This window comes from Aulonocara stuartgranti (genome assembly GCF_965226115.1).
Source record: "Aulonocara stuartgranti genome assembly, chromosome: 15".
In the NCBI taxonomy this organism is placed as follows: Eukaryota; Metazoa; Chordata; class Actinopteri; order Cichliformes; family Cichlidae; genus Aulonocara; species Aulonocara stuartgranti.
Genome location: NC_138951.1, coordinates 410,001 through 434,465, shown reverse-complemented (window position 1 = coordinate 434,465; position 24,465 = coordinate 410,001). Strand labels below are relative to the sequence as shown.

General features: G+C 43.2%; 1 protein-coding gene across 4 annotated transcripts in view; it reads left to right on the top strand.

The window, feature by feature from the left end:
- disp1 (dispatched homolog 1) overlaps positions 1 to 24,465 on the top strand; it is a 121,601-nt gene that overhangs the window by 45,576 nt on the left and 51,560 nt on the right. For 2 of the 4 annotated variants that reach the window (XM_082504340.1, XM_082504335.1), the window contains exon 3: positions 1,125 to 1,202. The exons of the other annotated variants lie outside the window; for them this stretch is intronic. The gene's annotated coding sequence lies outside the window, so the exon portion shown is untranslated. The remainder of the gene's footprint in view (positions 1 to 1,124; positions 1,203 to 24,465) is intronic. 4 annotated transcript variants of the gene reach the window in all.

Here is a 24,465-nt window from a genome sequence, read left to right as displayed (position 1 = left end):
GCTTTGGGGTCCTTAGGGACTAGTAAAGCGCTATATAAATACAGGCCATTTACCATTTACCATCATCGCAAGGGGTTCAATTGCCACATCAAAGAGCAGGGGTGACAAAGGGCACCCCTGTCTTGTTCCCCGGAATAGAGAGAAGGGTTCAGATACGATATTATTCGTTCTCACCATAGCCTGGGGGCTCGAATAAATTATTTTAATCCATGAGCAAAATGTTGGACCAAAGCCGAATCTTTCGAGGGCCGTAAATAGATAGTAATACTCTATTCGATCAAAGGCTTTGTGGGCATCTAAGGATATCACAATCTCTGGCATAATGTTATCTTCAGCAGTATATACTACATTGAACAGACGGCGGAGATTGCTGGAGAGTTGTCTACCTGCAACAAACCCTGTCAGCTCGTCCGTCCATATTTAACCCCCTCTGTGGCGACCACTGTCTTCATCTTCTCTCTATCGACACACACCTTAGGAACTGCTGATGTGAACCATATGCTGCCTTTGAATGGCCTTCTGTTCTGCTGAGCCCTTGCACATACTCAAGGTCATATCATGACCTTGTTTCTAGGCTACCTGCTAACCTCCCAGGACCGGCGTCACGGGGCAGGATAATGCCTTCCTGTCCTGCTTCCTGCTAGCCGGCCTTCTTGTCTAATCTTCTCTGTACCTGTTAAATCATCACCTAAAATCTCTGCAGTATGAAGCTGCATTTTTCTGTCAGTGGGCCTAATCTTCACAATAAAGTGACCTTTGCAGACCTTATTAACAGACCCGCGAGTGGTGTGACCTCTCAGCTTCGAGGTCGAGGGGAAGGAACAGACTTGTAGATTTTGCCTATTTCGGTCTCTGTGTTTAAATTTTTTTTTTTACCAGACTCTCTTTTATTGTCTTACACTTAAAAAAAAAAAAAAATTCTTCCGTGGATTCCTTTACAAGCTTATTTCCAGCAGTGATTTTCAAGGAAAATTGGCACCAGCAGTCTTTCCTATTTAAGGCATAGATGGATAGCACTTGCTGCTGATCTTTAACTCAGTGGAGTCGTTTCTTTCCAAAGGAGCCGATTCTTTTCATTTTGTTTTGTACTGTGTTTCAGAGCAATCTTGTCTGTGTGTCCACAGATTGACCGGTGTCTCTGGGGGCTTTGAGAGTGTGACCGCATAAACAAATGCAGAGCACGGTGCATTGTCATCTTGCAGGTAAGGCATGTAGCTCTGCGTTTAACTGTAGATTGTGTATTTACTGTGCAAAGCTGCACACCATAAAGTTAACATCAAACTAGTTCTGAGGGACGTCCTGTTGTACATTTCCTTCATTCAGTAACTGAGTGTGGTTTAAACTAGGGCTGCACGATTTTGCATAAAATGAGAATCAAGATTTTTTTGGCTTAGAATTGAGATCACGATTCTCTTTTCCAGTATAAATATTTATTGCACTTATTAACTGCACATCAACTTCGTAACAGTTGAGACTGAACATAAAAACAATAAATAAACATAAAACAACAAATGTCTCACGTTTTGTTGTTGCCGCAAAATGTTGTACTGCTTGAAATTCCGTCTCCACCGTTGCTCGACGCTGCGTGTACAGAGCAGGTAGTGCAACAATAGAAAAATAGTTGCGGGACGGCACTGTGTAGCGTTTGTCTAGGGTGTTGATCATTTTCCTAAATCCCTCGTTTTGCACAGTGTTGATGGAGCCATATCTTTGGTCAGGTGATAAGTGATAGCCTCCGTAATTTCTTTGTGCCTGCGGGAGTTCGACGTGTACAGGGAAGCGCTATATAAGGTTCCCGTTATTGATGTTTGGGTGGTTGACCCGGACGGATTTTCTCCTGTCACTTTCTCGTCATCCCTGACGTGCTCTCCGTTGTTTTTTCCTGCTAATTTTAGCATCACACGGCACAGCTTCTGTATCACGTGGTATAAGGCTCCGTCCTCGTCATTCGTTGAGCAGGAAGAGTGAGCGCTTGTTGTCATGCAGATTACGTCCCGGATCAAAATGCCGGGACGTCGTCGTCTTTTTTTTTTTTTTTTTTTTTTTTGAATCGTTGTCATTTGGAAATGAGATCGCACATAAGTATGAATCGAGATCGCGATTTTCTAACGATTAATCGTGCAGCCCTAGTTTAAACCCAAAATGAATGTGATGATCAGTCTGCACAGTGCTCCCTTTGCCACGTGTTGCTTTATTAACTCGGCTAATGTGATGTTCATTATCGTCTGTATTTTGATATTTCCCGCCAAGAGGCAGAGCTATTAGCTAAGGCTGGCAGGCTGAACTGAGCTGTGTGGGTGCATCACACATATTTATTTATTTATTTATTTATTTATTTTTTAGAAAGAGGGGCAATACATATTAATGAACATTTTAACAAATGTAAATATGCCAGATTATAGCCTTGGGCTAATTTCCATCTGCAGACCCTCTGGCAGGTTGGTGTTAAACACAAGTTAGTAAAAACATACAGAGACACTATTTACAGGTCATGTGACAAGGACAAAAACAGTGATCACATTATACTATAACAAACAATGACAAGGAGAGTGGACACAGAGGACAGTATAGATAACAATAACAGAAACACATCAATTATATTGCACAAACCCCAGTATTGTACATGCCCTGACCATCGTGATATTGCGTTCACCCATTGCACTAACAGTTGTTTCCCTTTTTGTAATACACTAACTCTTTGTATATGACCTGTAATATGTTTTATCCATCAGTTTGTGTTTTTTCTTCAACATGTTTTACTAAGATTCAAAGATCCAAAGTGTCATGTGTCACAAGAGAAAAAGGGCATTTCTCTGTGCAATGAAATCCTTTCTTTGCTGTCCACCCACAGATGCTGATTAATATATACAACAGGAATAGAACTGAAGATATAAAAGGAGACAAAATATGGAGGTGTGAAACAGAGATGTGTGCAAAACTATAGCTTAAGAAGACAGGAACGGGTGTGGCACTATATTGAATGTAGATACATATAAGGCAAAAAACTTGAGCTCGGAAGTCAATATTTGGTACAATTAGAGGTGGGAATCACCATACATCCCACGATACGATGTTATCACAATACTTAATGCATGATACGATATTATTGCAATTTTTTTTTAATATTTTGCGATATTCAGATTCTGTCCATAAAGGTAAACTTTATCAATATTCATTTTATCTAAAATCAAAGTCTCGCACTCAGTCTTTCTCTCATTTCAGTTTTATTGTTGACAAACTGAACGGTTTGTATTACAGTCTAGTCCAGCTTAACTGAATGCAACCATCTGGTACAATTATAGCAATTTATGAAAACTATGCAGCCCATTCAGCAACTGAAGAATTTGAAAGTAAATTAAAACAAAATATGATTTTACATTAAATAAAAAAGTTTTAAACGTAATTAAAATAAAACATGTCTTAAATTAAAATAAGTAAACTGTCATGTTTATTGCTGCCAAAAACAGTTAAACACATTTGGACAGTGAAGGGATGTCAGGGTTCTTGCTCAGAAAAAGGATCAACATGCTCTGAAGTCAGAGCACAAAAACCTTTTTGTAACAAAATATCGATTTCTGCTGTCCCTGCATCGATACAAAATATCACGATACTACACAGTATCGATTTTTCCCCCACCCCCCCCACCCCTAGGTACAATCATCTTTAACACAGCCTGAACTCTGCTTCCCACGTCATTGTTACAGTATATCAAAAAATGAAGCCATGGGTCAATCAGATACTTTCTAGATGATTTGTAGTGTTAAAATCTGATGGTACTTTTATGCATTCATAATGACATTAGTGTTTTTGAACTTGCCAACACCTCTGACCGAAACGCCCCCACCATGTTTTACAGAGGGCTGTAGAGCTCTCAGTCTGTGCTGACTTTCCTCCTTTTAATCGCTCCAACAAACCTGTGTGTTGCAGCCTCCCTTCCACCTTTCGTAGATTAAACTGAAGAATCTACAGTGTTGTGTTTAGACATGAGTTAGATGTAGTTTTTATGTCTGGGTGATTCATAGGTCTGTGTTAAATGGCTAAACCAACAAAAAGAAAACCCCACATTCCTCTGAAAACGGTCTGGACTGGACCATGGGTGAGTGAAAAAGCTGCCGGTTTCCAGAGAAAATCCTGCAGAACTGTTGCTCGGGATCACTTTAAAAATGAGAAAAGGGTATGGCACCCAAAATGTAGAGCAGTAAGGGCTGTCTCAAGACTTCCTCACACTGAAAATAAAACAGTTCAAATAAGCACATTAGTAATTAGTAATATTTGTTCTGTAGTTCCATTAAAATGCTTCCGAGTGAATCAGAATTGAAATAATGAGATAGGGAGTCACGCTGGTAGACTGAGGCTGGGTAATGATGGAAAAATGTCATCACGATAACTTTATTATGATAAATATACTCTTGAATGGTTAATAGAACTTTATTATTAATGAATAACACGCACACACGGATATTATAACAATATATTTAATTACATTACAACCACACGATTGTTCTCACAGGTGTTAATATTAAACCATGGATACAGTTCTACAGACTTTATGTGTCTCTGTATATTACAAGTTGTTTTCCTGTTGTTTTATCAGCCGTGTACAGCTGATGAAGAAGCTGATGAAGAGGGAAGTTAGTGATATAAACCACACTGTTATTTGTAGCTGCCTATAAACATGTTTAGTGTTTAACACGGGAGTTGGAGGATTGACCGGTGTTTGCAGTCGGCCTCATGTGGCCACCGGGGGCGGTTGTTTTTGGCACTTCGACTTGTCTAAGGGTGCTGTTGGATCAGTAACTGCTCTTTGGAAGGTAATGATAACAACGTCCACAACAAAACTGTAAGCTGGTGTTTAATCAGGGCTTTTTTCCAATTCAAGTGCAGTGTTTTTTGTTCATGAGGTCCTAATTTCAGCTTTACTGCATGACGTCATGTCAGCAACCATTTAAAAGCCTCTAACTAACCAACAATCAGAATGGGAAAAGTCGGGAGCCTTTCATCAGTGTCCTGTAATCACGAGCAGTCTAATAAGGAAAACGTGCACGGAGGGAAGAACTGCTCTGTGACGCAGCTATTGCTGGACCTCTTCATTTCCCCCCGCCTCCGTATGGCGAGTTCAGACAAGCTTCTAGTTGAAGGGGAGGATGTTTGTTCTTCACCGCGCTACAACTGGGTCAGTGAGTGAGGTACAAGCTGTTTATCCGTGGCTCACAGTGCCCCCATACACCCCTATGATGGATTCATGGAAAAAACATGTCTCTCATTTTTTGATATTTTTTAAATGTCTTTCTGGCTGCGCTGATGTGCAAATGAAGCTTAATTTTTATTTCAAAACATTTGCAATGATTTGTGGTCATATCTCTGTGTGGTGGGGTATGACCAGTCCCACCGAGAAAAACGGTATAGACAGGATCAACTGTATCTGTTTACTCACTGTCCAATGTATGACTTCATGTTGACATGTAAGTCTAAGCTCAGGGAGCAGTGCAGCCTTTTATACGCAGGAAATCTCTCGCACGCACGCATCTCTGAGTTTGCACATTTTTCTTTTACACTCAGTCTGTGTTGCAAACACAGTAAAACACAGCATTTGTACTTCTACCAGTATATTAACCAGTGTTACCTGTCCACATGGATCTGTAGTCACACCTCCAAAATGCTAGCTGTGCTGCCGTGTTGAGCTGCTTTGTACATTGCTGTGAACACACTAGGCGTACACACAGATTGGAAGAGCTGTGCAAACCGAGACACACGGCTAGTGTGGCTGATGGTGCTGTTTATAAGAGACCGCCTAATGAACTGGTGCTCATTCAGCAAAGTGCAAAATGTCCATCACCAGCATGACGTAGCCCTGACAGCAGATTAAAAAGCCATCATTGGTTCTGATGCCATCAGTAAAGCTTTGATTCAGTTTGAATTACGTAGAGCCTGTGCAAGTGGCTGACCCCATTGCTAGTAATTGTACCTGTGCATGGTGGACTTGTGTTGCTCTACACCTTCGGCAGTGGACTTCCTGTCTTCAAGTTGGTCTTTTGTCTTCTATTCGCTTCTGAAAATTGTAATAGAAGCAACAGCCAGAAATGCAGAACAGGAAATAATGAATTGATCAATCAGCTTTTGGCTGCAGTGCTGAAACATGTAGTTAGTTTGGATTTTTTTTTGTTTTTTTTAGGGAGGTGCATGTCAACTTAACCTCCCAGGACCTGGGGCCCGTTCTTTGTACCTCGCTAAGTAAGTTAGCTGGATTTGATTGTTGACGATTTCGCGTGATCTTGGATCGTTCGGTTCCCCGAAGCTCATCCGGGACTTGCTGTCATAGCAACAGAGCCGTAAGCGTAAACCTGCTCGGGAGCAGGTTTACTTTATGTAAACAGGATTAGATCGCGGCCACGCAGGTATGTCCGCTTCATTTATACGAAAGCAACAGCGATATTCCACCACTGTTTCACCATAAATAAATAACATCAATGTAACTAAAGACAATGCAGCACCTGATCCATTTATTGATGTCACACAGATACATACAGGTCATTTCCTAAAAAAGGGAAATGTACTATTAACATTCTATTACATGTATGTGATTATTACAGATGTAATTCATATTTCAGAGTAGTAATTGTAAATTACTTCGTGTAATCAAGATGAGAGACCACGGCTATAAAAGCGAACGTGGATTTGGGAAGCCTGTCGCAGTCATATCCTGTCCGTATACGCGAGCAACCCATTGCGGAAGGTGCAAGATTGATAAGGAGAGTCCTCAGAATTCAGCGTATATTGCGGGACAGACAGGATCCTTTAGCTCAGCGCGACAGTGTGCTCATAGAGAGATATCGATATTCCCGTGAGGGTAATATTTACTTAACCAACTTGTTGACGAGGGGGTGCAGGACCACCACCTGTCTTTTTTTCCTCTGCCCTTTTCTTGGTTGCTGTTATAAACAAACAGATTATTTCAGGGTCTCTTTCCAAGAGACTAAAAGCAATATAAGTGATAAATATTACCATTCTGTAGAATATTCTTATATTTCACTTTTACTTGTTCCCATGTTCTAGTGGGTCCTGTTGTGGCTCTAATGTGAAAGGGGATATAATATAACATATTATAATATAATATAATGTAATATAATATTGGATAATATAGTGTGATATGATAAATCTACCCTACCGCCTACTGGTGTTGGCCAGAGGGGCCGATGGCGCGATATGGCAGCCTGGCTTCTGTCAGTCTGCCCCAGGGCAGCTGTGGCTACAACTGTAGCTGCCTCCACCAGTGTGTGAATGTGAGAGTGACTGAATAGTGGCATTGTAAAGCGCTTTGGGTGCCTTGAAAAGCGCTATATAAATCCACTCCATTATTATTGTTATTATTAAATTACTTAGGAGTTTGATTTGTCAGCAACTTTCTGCCAGCCCTCTCTCCTTGCTTTTGCAGCCTTTGCAGTGTTCTCTTGCGTTTTAATTAAACTCTGAAACTCCTGAAATCCCTCACTCAAGAGTTCTTGCTCTGCTGCCGAAAAATACCGAGCGCTCTCCTTCGACATTTTCGCCGACCAATCAGAGGGTTGCCAATCAATGTTTCTACTATCGATGCGTAGCCCCTGTTGGGCCACCCAGTGATCTCACATTACTTCATCCAGCTGTACTAATCGCCAACAGCAGGTGTGTTCGGAGAACCGGATTAGCGAGCTCACGGTTAGCGCGATGATTTGGTCTTGGATGTTTCATTTGATCTTGGATGTAGTAAGCGACGTATGAAGAACGGGCCCCTGGCGTCCACATATGTGGACATCACATTTGGGGTTATTTAGACCAAATTGTCACACTGCTTCCACTGCCCGACTGCAACTGCACCTTATGTACATCCTGTAGTATTCATTCCACCTCATTTCATTTCTGTCATCCTGTATTCTATGTATATAAGTTTAGATAAGGTTATATATAGTTGGTTTACACAGCTTTGTGTATGTATGTGTATGCATGTGTAATGTGTGTGTATATATAGACACGTGTGTGTGATTTACATTGCTGTGCTTGAGAGTCACCATCTACCGGAACCAACTTCCTTGTATGTGTCTGTGCATATACCTGGCCAATAAACACGATTCTGATTCTGAAATACTCACTTTTGCTCTACAAGGGCCTGATGTCTACTTACGAGGACATTATGCTGCTACTGTTCTATTGAAATTTTAAACGAATGTCCTCATATGTGGCTCTCATTTTGTTAGAAACAAAAATCAGCTCACTCCCGGTGGCTACTTGGCGGGCCTGGCGCCTGTTGCTCGGTCAGGCCTCCTCCGGGGTGCGGGGGACCCTCAGGCCTCCGGCCTCTGGGCCTGCGGCTCGGTTCACTCTGGCACAGCTGGCTGCCGGCAGAGTCGGCGGGCATGCCGGTGCAGCCCCCTCTAGCTTCTGCTCGGTGGCTACTGGGTGACGCCTCGTCTGGGGATCCTTAGCCCTTCCCAGGAGGGTGGCACGGATGCCCCTCCGGCGGTCCTCCTTGGGCTCTCGCACTCTGGGGCCTCTGGATGTCTGGAGCCTGGATCTCCTCCATGCCTGCTTCATGCCCTGGGGGGCGGGGCTATGGCTCTCTACATCCTCTTGCAGACCATTACATGGGGAAACCTTTTGAATACAAGTGCGCTGATCCACACAGGTGTGCACACGGGTGTTCACTGCTCGTAGACTTAAATTACACCTTTCTTGGCTGCTACTTCAAAGCACATTGTGCGCTGTCTGTCCTGCGTGCTGCACAACAACATTCAATATTTAGTATTTACTGCTGTTTACACTCAGCTAGATTAATGCGATGCTGTTGTGTTTAGTATGTTGCTTTGGTTTTGTTTTTTTTTGCTTGTTTTCTATTTCTCTCTCAACAGGTGATCCAGGAGATTTTTTTTCCCTCTCTCACTGTCCCTCTCCCCTTCTGTTTAAATTTTCCTTCCTCTTTCTCTCTCCCTTTCCTATCCCTCACTCATGTCTGTCCCGTCTGTAACAACTGAAAATAAAATAAAATAAATAATAAAAACAAAGGTCGATCAAATGGACCAATACGGCAATGCCACGATGATCCATTTGGCAAAATAAATCCATCGGGTCTCCTTGTTGGTCTTCAGACAACAATTCTGACGGCTAAAGAACCAAATGGGACAGGCAAAAAAAAAAATAAATCCGGTAAAAAAAAATAAATCTGGTAGTTCTTTGTTTTTACATTCATCAGGTCCCAATCAGCTCAAAAATCAAAGAGAAATTAAAAATGCTGCTGTGGAAGAGTTCAGGTCTTAGGAGGTTAAAGAGTGGGATTTCTGAAAGGTTTGCTATTACAGCATACCTATGGTGCACATTTAATGCAAAAGTATAAATCCCTCTGTCACGATCCTGGGTCTTAGGACCCAGTGTTTTGAGTTTTAGTTCATCTTGATGTTTATAGTATGTTAAGCTCATTAGGCCTCCTATGTTCATTTGCTTATTAGTTCCCCCTCATGTTTCCAACCCATGTTAAGTCTCCCCTGCTCTTCGTGTGTTTCATGTCTGTGTCTTACCTTGTCAAGTTCTGGTTGTCATGTCTGCGTCTCATTATGTTTCCTATTTATTTGGAAGAGATCCTGTGCTTTTATATTATGGTTTATGTTTTGAGTCCTTTGATGTACTGTTTCTTGTTTCCCTAGGTCTGTTATGGTTATCTTAGGTTTAGCTCTTTGGCTTTGTTATATGGCTTCCCTGTGTTCCATGTTATGTCCACTGTGATGTGTTGTACCATGTTTCAGGTTCCTATGTTCTGTCTCTCCAGTTGCTGTTAAGTTTGCGTGTTTTAGAATTCAGTCATTGTGTTTCCTGTTTTACTTTGAAGGTCCGTGTCTCATGTGAGTGATTCTAGTTTTGCGTCTGTCTCGTCCAGCCTGATTACTCCCAGCTGTGCTCTCCTTCTGTGTCTCATTCCCTCGTTATCCCTCTGTGTATTTAAGCTCTGTGTTTCTCTTTGTCAGTGTCGTAGTCTCCCTCATGCTGTGTGTGATTCTCCCCGTGGTTCCTGGTATACTTTATGTTTAGCTTTTAGCTTATGTTTTGTCTCCGTGAGTTTGCGTTTGGGTCCTCTCCTGCCTGCCACACAGCCGAATCATGACACCCACTTAATCCTCCACCACCAACCCTGCGCCAAGCCCGGAAATCATCCACCCGCCAACCCGGTCATATCTGTGGGAGGCTACAGCTTCATCAGACTGAGAACCGGAGCTAATGTCAGAGTTTCCACACCAAAGCAATTTACAGATATCCTCTCTTGTTAATATAGTATTAAATCTACTGCATGAGCTACAGCGTGCAGAAACATATGTGGCCAGCTTTGGTAGTAATACACGGTCGTAACAAAAGATCGTGCTTAGCACAAGAAAAAATGTCTTCGAAACAAAAATAGACTGCCATTGTAGCTCAGTTATTTTGCTAATGCAACAGATGATATTCTGCCTTTGTAGAGCTATGTGCATGTGCACTCTCATTTCTGTTATTTCTTTTAACTTAAAGTTTAAGCTAAAGGTTAATGAGCTATTATTCAAGATTTATTACCAAGATTACTGTCAGAAAACGACTACAAGAAGACAGCTCCTTGGAGGACAGGACCAACTTCACACCCGATCAGATCTGCACACTGTTAGACCTCTGCCTCACCACTAAATATTTCAAGTACAACGAAGGCTTTTACAGACAAAAACATGGCTGTGCCATGGGCTCCCCCGTGTCACCTATTGTAGCAACCTTTACATGGAGGAAGTGGAAAGGAAGGCTCTTGGGTCTTTCAAAGGAAGAGTACCCAGCCACTGGTACAGATATGTGGACGACACCTGGGTCAAAATCAAGACACAAGAAGTGGAATCCTTCACTGCGCACATTAACGCTGTGGATAAAAACATCAAGTTCACCAGGGAAGACACAAAGGACGACTGTTTGCCTTTCCTGGACTGCGCTGTGCACATTGAAGAGAACGGCAACCTCAACATCGAAGTTTACCGGAAGCCCACACACACGGACCAGTACCTCCTCTTTGACTCCCATCACCCTCTGGAACACAAACTTGGAGTAATCAGGACCCTACACCACCGGGCAGAACATGTTCCCTCTAAGCCTGAAGGAAAAAAGAAGGAACACACACATGTAAAGGAAGCACTCAAAACGTGCGGCTATCCTAAATGGGCGTTCTCAAAGTCAGCAAAGAGGCACAGAAAAGAAAACCAGACACCAGCGAGGGAGGATAAGAAGGACAGACGCAACAACATTGTCATCCCCTATGTAGCCGGTGTATCAGAGAAACTCAGGAGAGTTTTCTCCAAGCACGACATCCCGGTGCATTTCAGACCCAGCAACACACTCAGACACAAACTGGTTCACCTGAAAGACAAAACGCCAAAACACAAACTTAACAATGTGGTGTTTGCTGTACAGTGCAGCGAGGAATGCCCAGACCTCTACATCGGAGAGACCAAACAGCCACTTCACAAGCGCATGGCACAACACAGAAGAGCCACCTCCACAGGACAAGACTCAGCAGTCCATCTGCATCTAAAGGTCAAAGGTCACTCTTTCGAGGATGCCAACGTTCACATTTTGGACAGAGAGGACAGATGGTTTGAAAGAGGAGTGAAAGAAGCATCTATGTCCACTGTGAGCGACCATCTTTGAACAGAGGCGGGGCTTACGACACCAACTCTCTGCCATCTATAATCCAGTTTTGAGATCCTTCCCAGACGCCTTAACGCCCACTCACATCCTGGGCCATCTGACCTCAGGAATTTGCATGATAAGGTGGGGCCAGGTTTCACAATGAGCTCACCTGAAACTCTGGCTGATTGTGACCCACACCCAGTTTCACACCTCACACTATAATCTGTACTTTATTATTTATTTTTCTGACAACTTCTTATTTACACAAACTTCTGTACTTTCTGCTGTTTTTAATACAGGCTTGTTACTTTTGATTCAGCGTTATCACTTAAAGTGAAAACAAACATTGTATTCTTGTATCGTGATATTATTTTATTGTCGTCCTTCAAGGAGCAACTTTTTCCTCTCTTACTTGGAGTACATTTTAGAGCCTGTACTGTTTAAATTTTGACTTGTGGAAAGAAATTGATTGTAATTTTAGTGAAGTATATTTAACACCATTATGGGCGATCGTGGCTCAAGAGTTGGGAGTTTGCCTTGTAATTGGAAGGTTGCCGGTTCGAGCCCCGGCTTGGACAGTCTCGGTCGTCGTGTCCTTGGGCAAGACGCTTCACCCGTTGCCTACTGGTGGTGGTCAGAGGGCCCGGTGGCGCCAGTGTCCGGCAGCCTCGCCTCTGTCAGTGCGCCCCAGGGTGGCTGTGGCTACAACGTAGCTGCCATCACCAGTGTGTGAATGGGTGGATGACTGGATATGTTAAGCGCTTTGGGGTCCTTAGGGACTAGTAAAGCGCTATATAAATACAGGCCATTTACCATTATCTCCATCTCGCTTTCTTAAATGAAATACTGTTGCACCGCTGAAAGCAGTGTGTTAAAGCTGGCCCAATAATGTAAGTCAGTTAGCCGTGTTTTCATTGTTTTGTATGTTACACTGTGACGTGTGGGTAATAACTGATGATCCTTTAGTTTAGTCTGTAACCCAACCGAATGGTCTCAACATGGCATGCGTGTCTCTGATGGTTCATTTGGTTACTGCTATTTTTATTTTTAATGTGAGCGATGTTTTGGGGACTGTTGCCATCCATCCTTAAAAGCTAGCAAGAAAACCTGGACCTTTAACGCTCATGCAAAGTTCACCAAAACAATGATTCCATTCATCACCACTTTCCATTGGTTTTGTCTGAATGCCAAACACTAGACACGTACAACCCAAAGAAAGGTGTCTAGAGATGACGTTAAAATCCTTTCGTGCTTTGGACTAATGTTTCTTAGCTTGCTCACTCAGTCTTCCAGTAACCAACGACAGATCCACCCTCCCCGCTCTGCACGAGCAGCTGTGTTGACTGTCTCGTGCATGGGAACCCTTGATTACTAGGCTGACTGTACGTTTGGGCTGAGCCTGGCAGCCAACTCATTGTGCCTCCCTCAGCCAACACACAAAACAGAGCTTTCTTAACTTTGATCGTGGAGAGTTGTAAACGACTGCTGCTTCGTCATCCGAGGCCTCGGGTGATCCACCGGGCTTCATTAGCCTAATGAATGGTTTGGGGATGTTTGTCTGGGCTACAGTGTGCCTGCCGCTGGCAGCCAGTTCATGCCTGACGGCCTCACGTTGGCAGCCAGTCGCTCGCTGTCGGCTTCATTAGAGGCTTCAGCTGCGATGGCTCGGGATGATGTCTTCGTTAAACTTTATGATTTGTTGATTTTAATAATCTGTTGTGTTTCTTGATGTGATTGTTAGGGACACGTTAGAAAAACAGCACTTGTTGCAATAACAAGATGCAGGTGTAGTAAAATGACATCAGTGCACAAGCTCAGCTGGAGGCAGCTCTCCAGCCAGAATATGATTTTTCCTGAAATATGCTGAGTTTGATTTACGATTAACCTTTCTCTGTGTAATGAAGCCACATCTGAGAGGAAAAGAGATGTGTGTGAGAAACTGCTAATATTGAAACATGTTGGATGGTTCTGATAGAGTCTTGGTTGGTGATCAATAGTAGATGCTATGAAAGTTCTCAGTTCAGTTTTTCCAGATATTTGGAACCGTTTAAGCTCAATAGTCCTAGTGGGCTTGTGATTTACACAGTTGGCTAACAAGATCCCCCGGTTCGATCCTGAGACGAGACGCAGATTTCCTTTGGGCTTGTGTCAGGATAAGCATCCGACTTACAACATCTGCCAGAATGCGAGCTACTGTAGTGACCCCTTGTAAACAAGGAAGCCGTCAAGAGTGTCTTTTATTCCTGTTACGATCAGACAAATAAATCCTTAGAATATGTGCGTTTATTGTTTCTGCTGGATCCGTGTTTAAAGCATCAGATGTTACATGTACATTCACTTCTGAAAAGGATCCTGATGAAATCATGTTACTGTATTACTCGCATATCTGAGCATTTCCTGCAATAATATGAAAAATGTGAGGCATAACCTATCTGGCCTCATCTCATGAGGTTGTTAAAGGAAAAACATACAATATACTTACTAGATGGGAATTTAATGATGCGGATGAAATCACCAATGCAGGTGGAGTTGTACCAGATGTTGGATCCTGCCAAATGTCTGCATAGAGAGTAATGGTTGTGTAGCACACATTTAATACATGCTTACATATGTACTTGTCCCAGTGCGGTGTGACAGGATCGTCAAGCTCTCCATCTAGTGTCCAGCTTCAGAGACGAAACATACTGAAGAATGTAGACTGTATCTGTATCAATATCTGTATATTGATGGATGTTTCTTGATATTTGTGTTCCCAAAAATCCCAAATGCTTCAGGTTCAGGACGGATGTATAGGCATTTTAGTTGTGCTGCCCCTGGTGTAAAAGATGGATGTAGCCACTGTGACATCATGTTTTGAAGCCTCGAGTTCAGAGATGGGCAGTAACGTGTTACTTGTAACGCGTTACTGTAATCTGATTACTTTTTCAAGTAACGAGTAAAGTAAGGGATTACTATTGCAAAAACGGTAATTAGATTACCGTTACTTTCCCGTAGGAACGCTGCGTTACTGCGTTACTAAAACCGTGATTTTTTTTTGCGAGAATGTCTCATGACAGTGACGTAAGCGAGTGCGACGTTAGTGACAACAGCTGTGTGCAGATCAACAGTGGATCACATATCGAGTGCAGAGAGAGTATGAGCGTGCAGCGTTTAAAGCGTGGAAGTACTGACCTTACTTTGAGTTTGATTCCATAAAAAGTGACAAAAACATTAGTGTCGCTGTGCGTGGGAAGAAAACTTCTTTTTACAGCGAAAAAACCCCTAAACTTCCAACAAGCACCGAGTAGCTACGACGTAATGGGAAACTCACAGAGAAACTCGCGGGTTCTTCCACTGACCGCGGCACACCTGCACCAGGGTAAACCTCCGCCTGCCCCACTCCTGCTTTACAGGTGAAAATAGAGCAACAGGACCGCTGAGTCTTTGACTTTATTTATTTTCTGCTGTGTTTTACTTGCATCTATTTGAAAGACTGAGTGTAAACACACAAAAATATTTTATTTTATGTGCTGGAATGTGCAGAAAATAGGTTTAAATGTTAAACTAATTTCTTCCAGTCAGAATGTTGCAGATAATTAAATTTTTGCTTGATGCATAAAGTTAAAAGATTAAAACTAATAAAACAAGTTTTAAAAAGAGACTTTTCCATTTGATTACATTTTGTATGATGGATTATGCAGAAAAAGTAGAATTGGCTGAAAGATCTATCGCTTTATCACCTCTTCAGGTTGTAAATCGTGTTTTTAAAAAGTAACTAGGTAATTAATTACTTTTGAAAATAAGTAATCAGTAAAGTAACAGGATTACTTTTTTGGGGAAGTAATCAGTAATTAGTTACTGATGCTTCTTTCCTTTCACTCTGCGTTGTCCTGTTGTGGATCCTCTTTGCTGTATTGTCCTGACGTCCCCAGCACAATCGATTAGTGGCAGTGGATCTGTCCCAGCTCACAGCTCAGTGTATTGAGAGTGTAGGTGCCAGTAGGGAAGGAAGGATCCCACTGTCGTGTCAGCTTCTGACCCCTCTGCCACAATGGGACCCCCCCCACACACACACACACCACCCCCACCCCCTTTCCCTGCCAAGCTGGGAAGAGTAAATATTTATCAGCCCCCACAACAATGGCCAGCTCAGAGGAGAAAGACGCTCTGAGCAGAGCTCACGCAAGGCTGACGGATCACCTGATGTCAGTCGAGGCTTAAAGATGGGCTTCAGGAAGCACAAGACTCTGGTTTGCCAATAAACACTCTGCACGTTGTTCTGTCGCAGGAACGTCCGGCTATTCTGGACCAACTGTCAGACTCAAATCTTTGAAAACTGTGGAGTTTGTCTAAGAACTCCAACTAAACTCGACTTATGTTCAGTTTTTACATGAAGGATGTTTTAGTGAAGGCCTCACTCAAACTACTCTTGTTCTGTTTTGTCTTTCTGTACTAACCATTAGTTAATAACAGAGGTTGGTATAGAGCTCCTCTCTGTTTCTCAATTTTGTTACCAAGAAGTGTCGAACCAAAGACAAAAGGAAGCAAATAATATTCGTCATGGGCCAAACACTCGCATCAAACACAGCCGTGTTCTTCCCTAAAAGCTCAGATATGCTCAGTGTTTTTCAGCTGAAGCCCAGATAAAGTCAGCAAAAGCTGTAAAAGGTTTCAGTGCATAAATCTGTAACTGTTACAGCTGCGAGTGTCTCTGGATCACCAGTGTGGCTCCATTACTCTGTCAAGCTGTGGTTAGAGACCAGATTATTGCGACTGTGCATCGAGCTTGTGATGCTGTTGCCATTCGAAATGGTTGATTTCAAATATTGGGACCCGGTCTGCAACCCCGCAGCTGGCTGTCATTTTCAAATCAACTTTGGTGCACTTTGCTCTTGTGTGCTATCTGTTTGTTGCACACTCAGCTATTTGGTGACCAGCTTGTCGTTGTAAAAAATGTAATTTCTCTCATCACAAAGAAGCGTCCGCCCTGTTCTGAGCTGTGGGTGGCTGTAAGTCTCTTCCTGCTGTGGGTGCTGATGATGGGCTGTTGCTCCTGCAACATGGTCAAAAACACCCACTCACTGCCATAATTCATGCAGCTAAAGTTAACTGCTTATTGTGCAGGTCTGAGTTAAATTTACCTCAACTTTGACAGGAGAAACTGAAGCAGTGGGAATAAAGACAACTGTTAATTGCCAACAATGCAGTAAATATACCAGAGGGTTACCTGCTCTATGTGAGGAGATGTCCAACCATTGGCTGGAAAGTGATGCACAGCATCATATATGTGGGAGGGTGTTTTTACTTCTTCTTAATGAGTTTCTTACCAAGACTGAAAGCCTGCAGCTGAGGCCGCACCGCCATGTTTTAGGCTAAATGCCAACTTGTTCCGCTGATGGTGCCACTGTACGCAAACGGTTATTTAATGTGTTGTTAAAAACGATTTGAAGTCATTGTCTTTTTCTCCTGAGCCTCGTGTTGTTTCCATCTCTGCTCATTAAGATTAAACTCCAGGGCACTACATCACAATTAATAGCTACATGTTGGTGGGAGGTGTGAGAAAACAAAACGGTGCTGAAGGCGGTCTCTGTTCCCGTGCACCATCAGGCTCCAAGCGACGTAAACGGCCTGAAGCCGGTGACACAGATAGCCAATAGTTTGGCTGTGCGGTGTAGAGGAGGGGGTAAAAGAGCAGTAAGAAAAGAACAGACGGCTGCAGGGACACGTCATGTTGCAGGTAGAACTTGATGTGCATTTACAAAGCGGTGTTCAGGAGCATGCGTGCAGCTGCGCTGAAATATTCTGCACAGCCGTGTCACGTAATATATGATTAAGGAAACACCTGCTTGAGTGAGTAACAGAGTGGATTGCGAGCAGGTGCTTCCCCACATGTTCAATATGAGCAGTTAAGCTTTCCTCGCAGCTCTGTATAGGGGTGCTGGGTGTGCTTGGTTGCTACATTGTGTTTTGCTAATGTAAAAAAAGGAAAAAACCTCGGATGTTGCAGGAGGACACGTTGGCCACGTTGGACTTTTGAGTGCTTAATGGTGGCGTTTGAGTATATAGGGGGAGGACAAAATGCTCCTCCACATGTGGAAGCTTGCTGAAGAGTTTCGCTGAGTGATGCTTTCTGGCATTTCTGGCATGTGCCGATGTGATGCTGCGTGACAGAAAACTCATCAAAGCGGTGAATCGGCACATTTCACAAAGGCAACGAGTAAATCAAATCATCAACTCCGCTCGCCTGCCTGCACGCCGCGGCTCTCTGTAGGCTTGTTAATTGGCCCAGTAAAATTGTTCTTGGCAGATGTCCATAATGAAACACTAACATGTCAGATATGGTGTGAAATGGTCGAGTATGAATGGTTGGCAAAGACCAGGCTGCTGCCTGCCAGAGAGCTGCAAGTTTATGAGACACTTTGTTTTTAAGGCTTTTCTTGGTGCTAATCTTGACTTGATATTTTATGTTTTATAAATCTGTGGATTGTTGGACTCCAGTTTATTCTACATTGGACCAATTAGCTGTAAAGACGCAGGATATTAGGTTCAACAACACTGTTTCATTTTCAACAGTCGTCGTTACTTCAGTGATTGTGTTTCTGCAGCACAAAGACTTGATTGAATATAAATATTCAAATCATTAATTTGCAATGGATTTTCATGGTAATCAGCTGTTGGAGATCACAGCATGACAACCCAACAGCTGACAGTATTGTACTGTAACGTCATACAGCAGTTTTATATTTTTACAGTAAGAGACTCGTTCGCTTCAGTCAACACTGTAAACACAAGTGAAGCTTCCGATAAACTGAAATAAAATCAATGCTTCTGCTGGAGAGGGTAGTATAGAATAAGAACCCGACTTTAAGTTCAGTGCCTTTAACAATTATCCTCAGACTCAGTAAGAAAACACTTTATTGTCTGCAATGGAAAGAAGACTAAATACGACCACGATGAAGATGCATGTTAGTCCCAGTATGGGGTCCTAGTCCAGCATTGATGCTTTGTCTGTAGTACTGTAGGGTTGTACATGTTGTTTCTTTCTATTATTGTGCCTTTGTGTTGTGAACTGGCACAAAATTAGGAAAAAATGAAACAAGTTTGGAACTACAGTATTATTTGTTTTTCCCAAAGTGCAGACACAGTCCACTGGGTATATTATACCACACTGTCACAGCTGCGTCCTAATACAGGACCGTTCCCTGTTAGAAACTTGTTATATTGCCTGTCTGCTTTTTTTAACCAAACAAAAGGCTCATTTCAGTTTAACTATACACTCAACTCGAGCGCTTGCAGAGCTAGAGGCTCCAGGTATCACTGGTGTACCTCTCCTCCCTTTATTATGCCTTTGGGGAGCCCCACTGACCCTGAAGCATGATGTATTTCCTTAAGCCTGTCACTAATAATTTCCCCCTCAATGTTAATGACTCAAAGATTAATGCCAGGGCAAAACTGGGCCCCCATTTTCAGGGCCCCGCCTTGCCTGCAGTTTTACACTGTTTATAAATATTTATGGACACATACAGACAGCTAATAAAGTCAGCGTTGGCAAAAAGAAACTGGACAACTTTCCACTTATTTTCATTTTTTGAGCATTACTGTTCCTCCGTGCTGCCCCGCTTCCCTGTGCCAAAAAGGTGTATCCACCATTTGAGTCATAATAATAACAACTTGTTTTCTCACATAGGAAAGAAGGGGGTGGGGGGTGTAAAAATTGCAAACAGGCCCTCGGTCCAATGAGTATGCGCCTACATGCCCAGCAAAGATAAACATACCCTCATGTGTCCCACGGCTCGCGTCTGCTGTGGGAGCAGCACGGGGCTGAGGGACAGGTACACACACACCTGTAGGCTTTCTTCACCATTTGGTGCTGTATCAGAGCTTGTTTGTGCCCGTCGAGGTGAGCGGCTGCAGAGCGGCTGTCGAGAGCAGAAACAGGGCACCGTTATTGTTTCAGTGCACGCTTGTCTTTTAACATCAATCTCTGATCACAAGCGTCTCGAACAGTAAGGCATGGGCGCTTTTCTTTTTTTAAATCATGCACTCTTGCAGCACTGCAGTCACTGTGTTACACTGCACATGAAAGAAGCAGTAGTGCATGTATGGGATTAAGGTCCATTTGTCAAAGCTCTCATTTATCATGGAGCCCACTGGTGTCAGACCTGCTGCTTTCCCAGCCCGTCTCTATTACGCTCTGCTGGTACTCACTTGGACACTCAACACCTGACCTGACACACACACACACACACACACGTGCGCACACACACACACACACACACACACACACACGCGTGCACACATACACACACACGTGCACACACTCCCGTATGTGAGAGGCTCACAGACAGGATAAATGAATGGCCCTGAGAGAGACGGTTCACAGTCCAACCATGAAAGAATTCCTGCCTTTCTTTTGGAGAGTGCAGTCAGCCTTGATGGGGGTGACACCCCACCCACTGGGAATGGCCTTAAAAGATAGATGTAGCAACTACAAAATCACAGATTCATGTTTTTGGACTCCACTGTGGCTTTTTGGACATTTTTGGAGCCACAGGTGAACCAGAGTAATGAGTGTAAAGTTCATCAGTAGCAGACTGAGCCTGCTCTGACGTTTGGATGTTCTGGTCAGCAGGTTATCAGATATTGAGGGAGTGACGGCACGGGCCAGGTTGGGAGGTGAAACTGACAACAGTGTGGCCACGCCCCTTTCTCTAAGCTTTAATCCATTTTTGTGAGCTATTAGGCAAAATTAAGGCACAATTAGTTTTTCTTTTTTCCCACCAGGCTTTGCCTTTGGAAACTTTAACATGGGTGTCACTTTTAGTGTCAGCCTTAAGTGACTGTTGGAGAACACCCTGCAACCCAGGGTGTGTGTCGTGGCCAAGAACCAGGAACTTGGGCAGCAACCTGCAGCCACTTCCCAGCCACGACAGCAGTCCTGACTGCAGATCTACTCTGCTGAAGTGCTCTCGGGCAACAAAGGCCCTGTCTCAATATGCGTACTTGTGCGTACTTGTGTTCTCATGTACTCGTGACACGTCATCAGTCGGAGACCAAGTACTGTTCCAATTCGAAGTACGCATCAAGCCGAGAACGCGAAAAAATCCCGGATGTGTTCTCGCTCCGCCCGTTTTACCAAGCATGCATCGGTGGTGACTTGTGTGGACTTAGTACAGCTAAATATCCCAGAATGCATTTCGTCCAAAACTCAAACGCGGCAATGGCGGACGAGCGGGGCTAAAAACTTTTAAATATTACTCTTTCTGGGTCACAAAATAAACTTTTAAGTTATTTTCAAGCGAGAATGTAGCTGTGTGAACTTCAAATATCTGCTCGATTTATCAAGATGTCATATATTTCCAAACGCGCTCCGATGTTTTCGGAGACGTCTGTGACCCGCCAGCTCCATACCACAGCGGTCTCCAACCTTTTTTGCGCCACGGACCGGTTTATGCCCGACAATATTTTCACGGACCGCCCTTTAAGGTGTCGCGGATAAATACAACAAAATAAAACTAGTACCGGTACCGAAAAAAAGAAGACTTATTCATAACACACGTGAAAAGACCCAGGAAAACCGAGTAAACGATAAAAACGATAACAAAATTGGGGACCGCTGCCATAGCAGACAGCGAGGTCGAGGATCATTAGAGCCGGCGAGAACAGCGGACTCCCGGCACATCGTTTCCAACCCCCCCGCGGTCTTTTTGCTACTCAGGTTAAACAAACCCCAGCAGCTGTCTATTGTATTGAGTGTCCACTACAATAAAAATAAAAGCGTTCTAACATCTCACCTGCTTGTTTTTATTAAGGTATGTACACGTATGTACATGTACACTATTTTTATTAATAGAGATTTCACTACTGAGGTTAAACATGATATATAAGTCACTTAGATCACTTCTAAATGTTAATGTTTGGTTTGTTCCAGTGTTTTATTTGTTCCTGAGTAAACCGGTTCGGCTGCGATTAAAGCTTCATAACGTATTACTCACAGTTAAATTTATTTTTTTTGTTGCCTGTCCCGTTTGGCTCTTTTGCATCAGAATTGTTGTCTAAAGACAAAGAAAGATGCCCAACAGATTTACTTTACCAAATTGACCATCCCAGCCTTGCCTCAATGGTCCATTTGATTCACCTTTTATTGTTTATTTTATTTTCACTTACTTCATCCATTTCATTCAACGATCTGCTTTCGCTCTTCCCCTTCTCCGTCGCCGCCATGCTTTTTCTGCCGTGTGCGTATGAAAATAAAGGCACTGCGCATGTGCGTTTTACCCATATTCTATCGCCATATTTCATTTTCTTATCGTTGCCCAACATTACACCGGTATTACTGTGAACGGTATGATATGGCCCAGCACTAGAAGCTATCTGCTGTAGTGACTCTTGTACAGATGAGCAGATCAGAGGTGTTCTTTGTTTATTTAACAGAAATCTAAGATGACACATGCATTCACAAACCTTGCAGCTTTGTAGGCGTGTGGTCCATGTAGTGCGTTCATCGAATTCTTTAGTCAGCATTTAAACACTGCAGCTGTAAATTAGACCCACCTTTGCCCTGGGTGCTTGTCTTTAAACGTATCTGGCAGCAGCTGTGCGAGCACAACTAAAAATCTTTCTTTGTCTTTAGTGTGTGAGCGTCTTTTTTAAAGCACTTTACTTTGGACATTTGTGTTGTGTGCAGTGTATCTGTACAGGTTCTTACATCAATGGCTCCTGGAGTGTTGAGTTTGTCAAATTCATATTAAAGACAAGAATCAGTAACATCAATTTAAACGGTTACGATTTGTTGAGATTTAAAAAAAACTATGACAAAATTACCCCCCGCTTCCCGCCCTCAGTGGTACAGTCCAGTGAACTGAAAACAATCAGCCTAGAGTGCTTAAAAAATACACTCACACCATTAAATACCTTTAAATATTAAGTTAGATCAGCTAAATCAAGATTTACTGAAATGTCATTTGAGAAAGAGAAACGTAAAATACATCAAATCATCAATCAGCTGTCTTACAGCTGTTTCACACACGGCGTCTTTGTTTGGTCCTGTTGACTCAGGTCATGGAAAAAGAAGCTGCGAGACAAATGAGGAGACGGGTAATGAGAAGGATGTGAAGAGGACAACATGAGAGCGTGTGTGAGCATGCATGCAAAGTCCTCTGATTGTGATTCTGCACACAGCACTATCTGAGCCAGAACTGTGTCCACTTCGGCTCTCTCCTACCCAGCTCTGCACAGCCCTCAAACCTCAGAGGGCCCTCCAAGCGCTCCCTTGTCCTTCAGTTGGATGACACAGGATGAAGTCACTTCGTTTGCTTTGGCACCAGGATCTTTGTTTCAGGCACCGCGGTGACGTGCCAGGGGCGTGTTCTCACAGCAGAGCGTTCCTCCCGCTGCTGTATGAAAGGGACAAGGCCATAAAAACTAAAGTGTCCTCTGTGTAGCTCAACAAATTGCAGTGTGGGACACACTGTGCCAAAGCCGAGCACGGCAGGAAGCGGTTTTTGTTTGTTGCTCACAGCATGTTGCACAGTATAGCTGTGTTGCTTTCTTACTAGCCGACTGTGTTTGAACAGTTGGTTGTTTTAAATGTTCCCTCACTTTTTCATTTTATAGTTTATAAGAAAATCTGAACTCCGACTTTATGAAGACGACTTTTTTCTGATTCACTTCCAAAGCCAAGCTAACGTTGCCTCAACATGCTTTTACACAAAAATAGCTTACCACGATTAGCAGGACTATATTACACCCGATTCTTTTATCCCAGTATTGAACAGAGAAAACCCAACTCGGTGTGGTCAAAGCTCAAAATCATCTTTATTCTTCATTTCCGGAAAAGCAGAGCTGCGGACACTAGCAAGCACCCACCGGTCTAAAAGCATTACAAGCTAAACACGTGTATATAGTTCTCTTATACGTCACACACAGCTTCGATCAAAACAACTCCTCGTGTGTGTGTGTGTGTGTGTGTGTGTGTGTGTGTGTGTGTGTGTGTGTGTGTGTGTGTGTGTGTGAGACCTAGTTCTGGTTTCCTGTTCTTAATATTGCCTCTGCAGCTCTGCACTAAACTTCCTTTTTCTTAAACGTCCCCTAACTTAAGCTGTTGCTAAGGCGACCTATCACCCTCTGACCTCGTTCTCTCTCACAGCTGGCTTTGCTTCATAGAGGCCTTTATTATTAAAATACATAAAACAATATATTAAAAAAATAAGCACTAAGAATATATATTCCGTAACAACTATAAAGACATCCATCCGCTTCCGCTTAGCCTTTTCGGGGTCGCTGGAGCCTATCCCAGCTGTCATAGGGCGAGAGGCGGGGTTCACCTTGGACAGGTCGCCAGTCTGTCGCAGGGCCAACACACAGGGACAGACAACCATTCACACTCACATTCATTCGCACATTCACAGCTAGTGACAATTTGGATTATCCAATTAACCTATCCCCACAAGCTGCATGTCTTTGGACGGTGGGAGGAAGCCGGAGTACCCGGAGAGAACCCACGCAAACACGGGGAGAACATGCAAACTCCACACAGAAAGACCCCGGCCTGATGGTGGAATTGAACTCAGGACCTTCTTGCTGTGCGGCAACAGTGCTGACCACCGTGCCACCGTGCTGCCTTAATCTTATAAATATTTATTAGCATCACATTTATTAAATACTTTTAAAAATGTATTTGGGGTTCTGACTCCTCTGCTTGGGGTTTGAAGGCGATGCACATTAAACAAGCTGAAGAGGATGGAGAAGGTAACATAGCAGTGACAGAAGGATGAAAATAAACATGTTTACGAAAATCGAAAGAATTAATAATGAACATTTTTCAAAAAC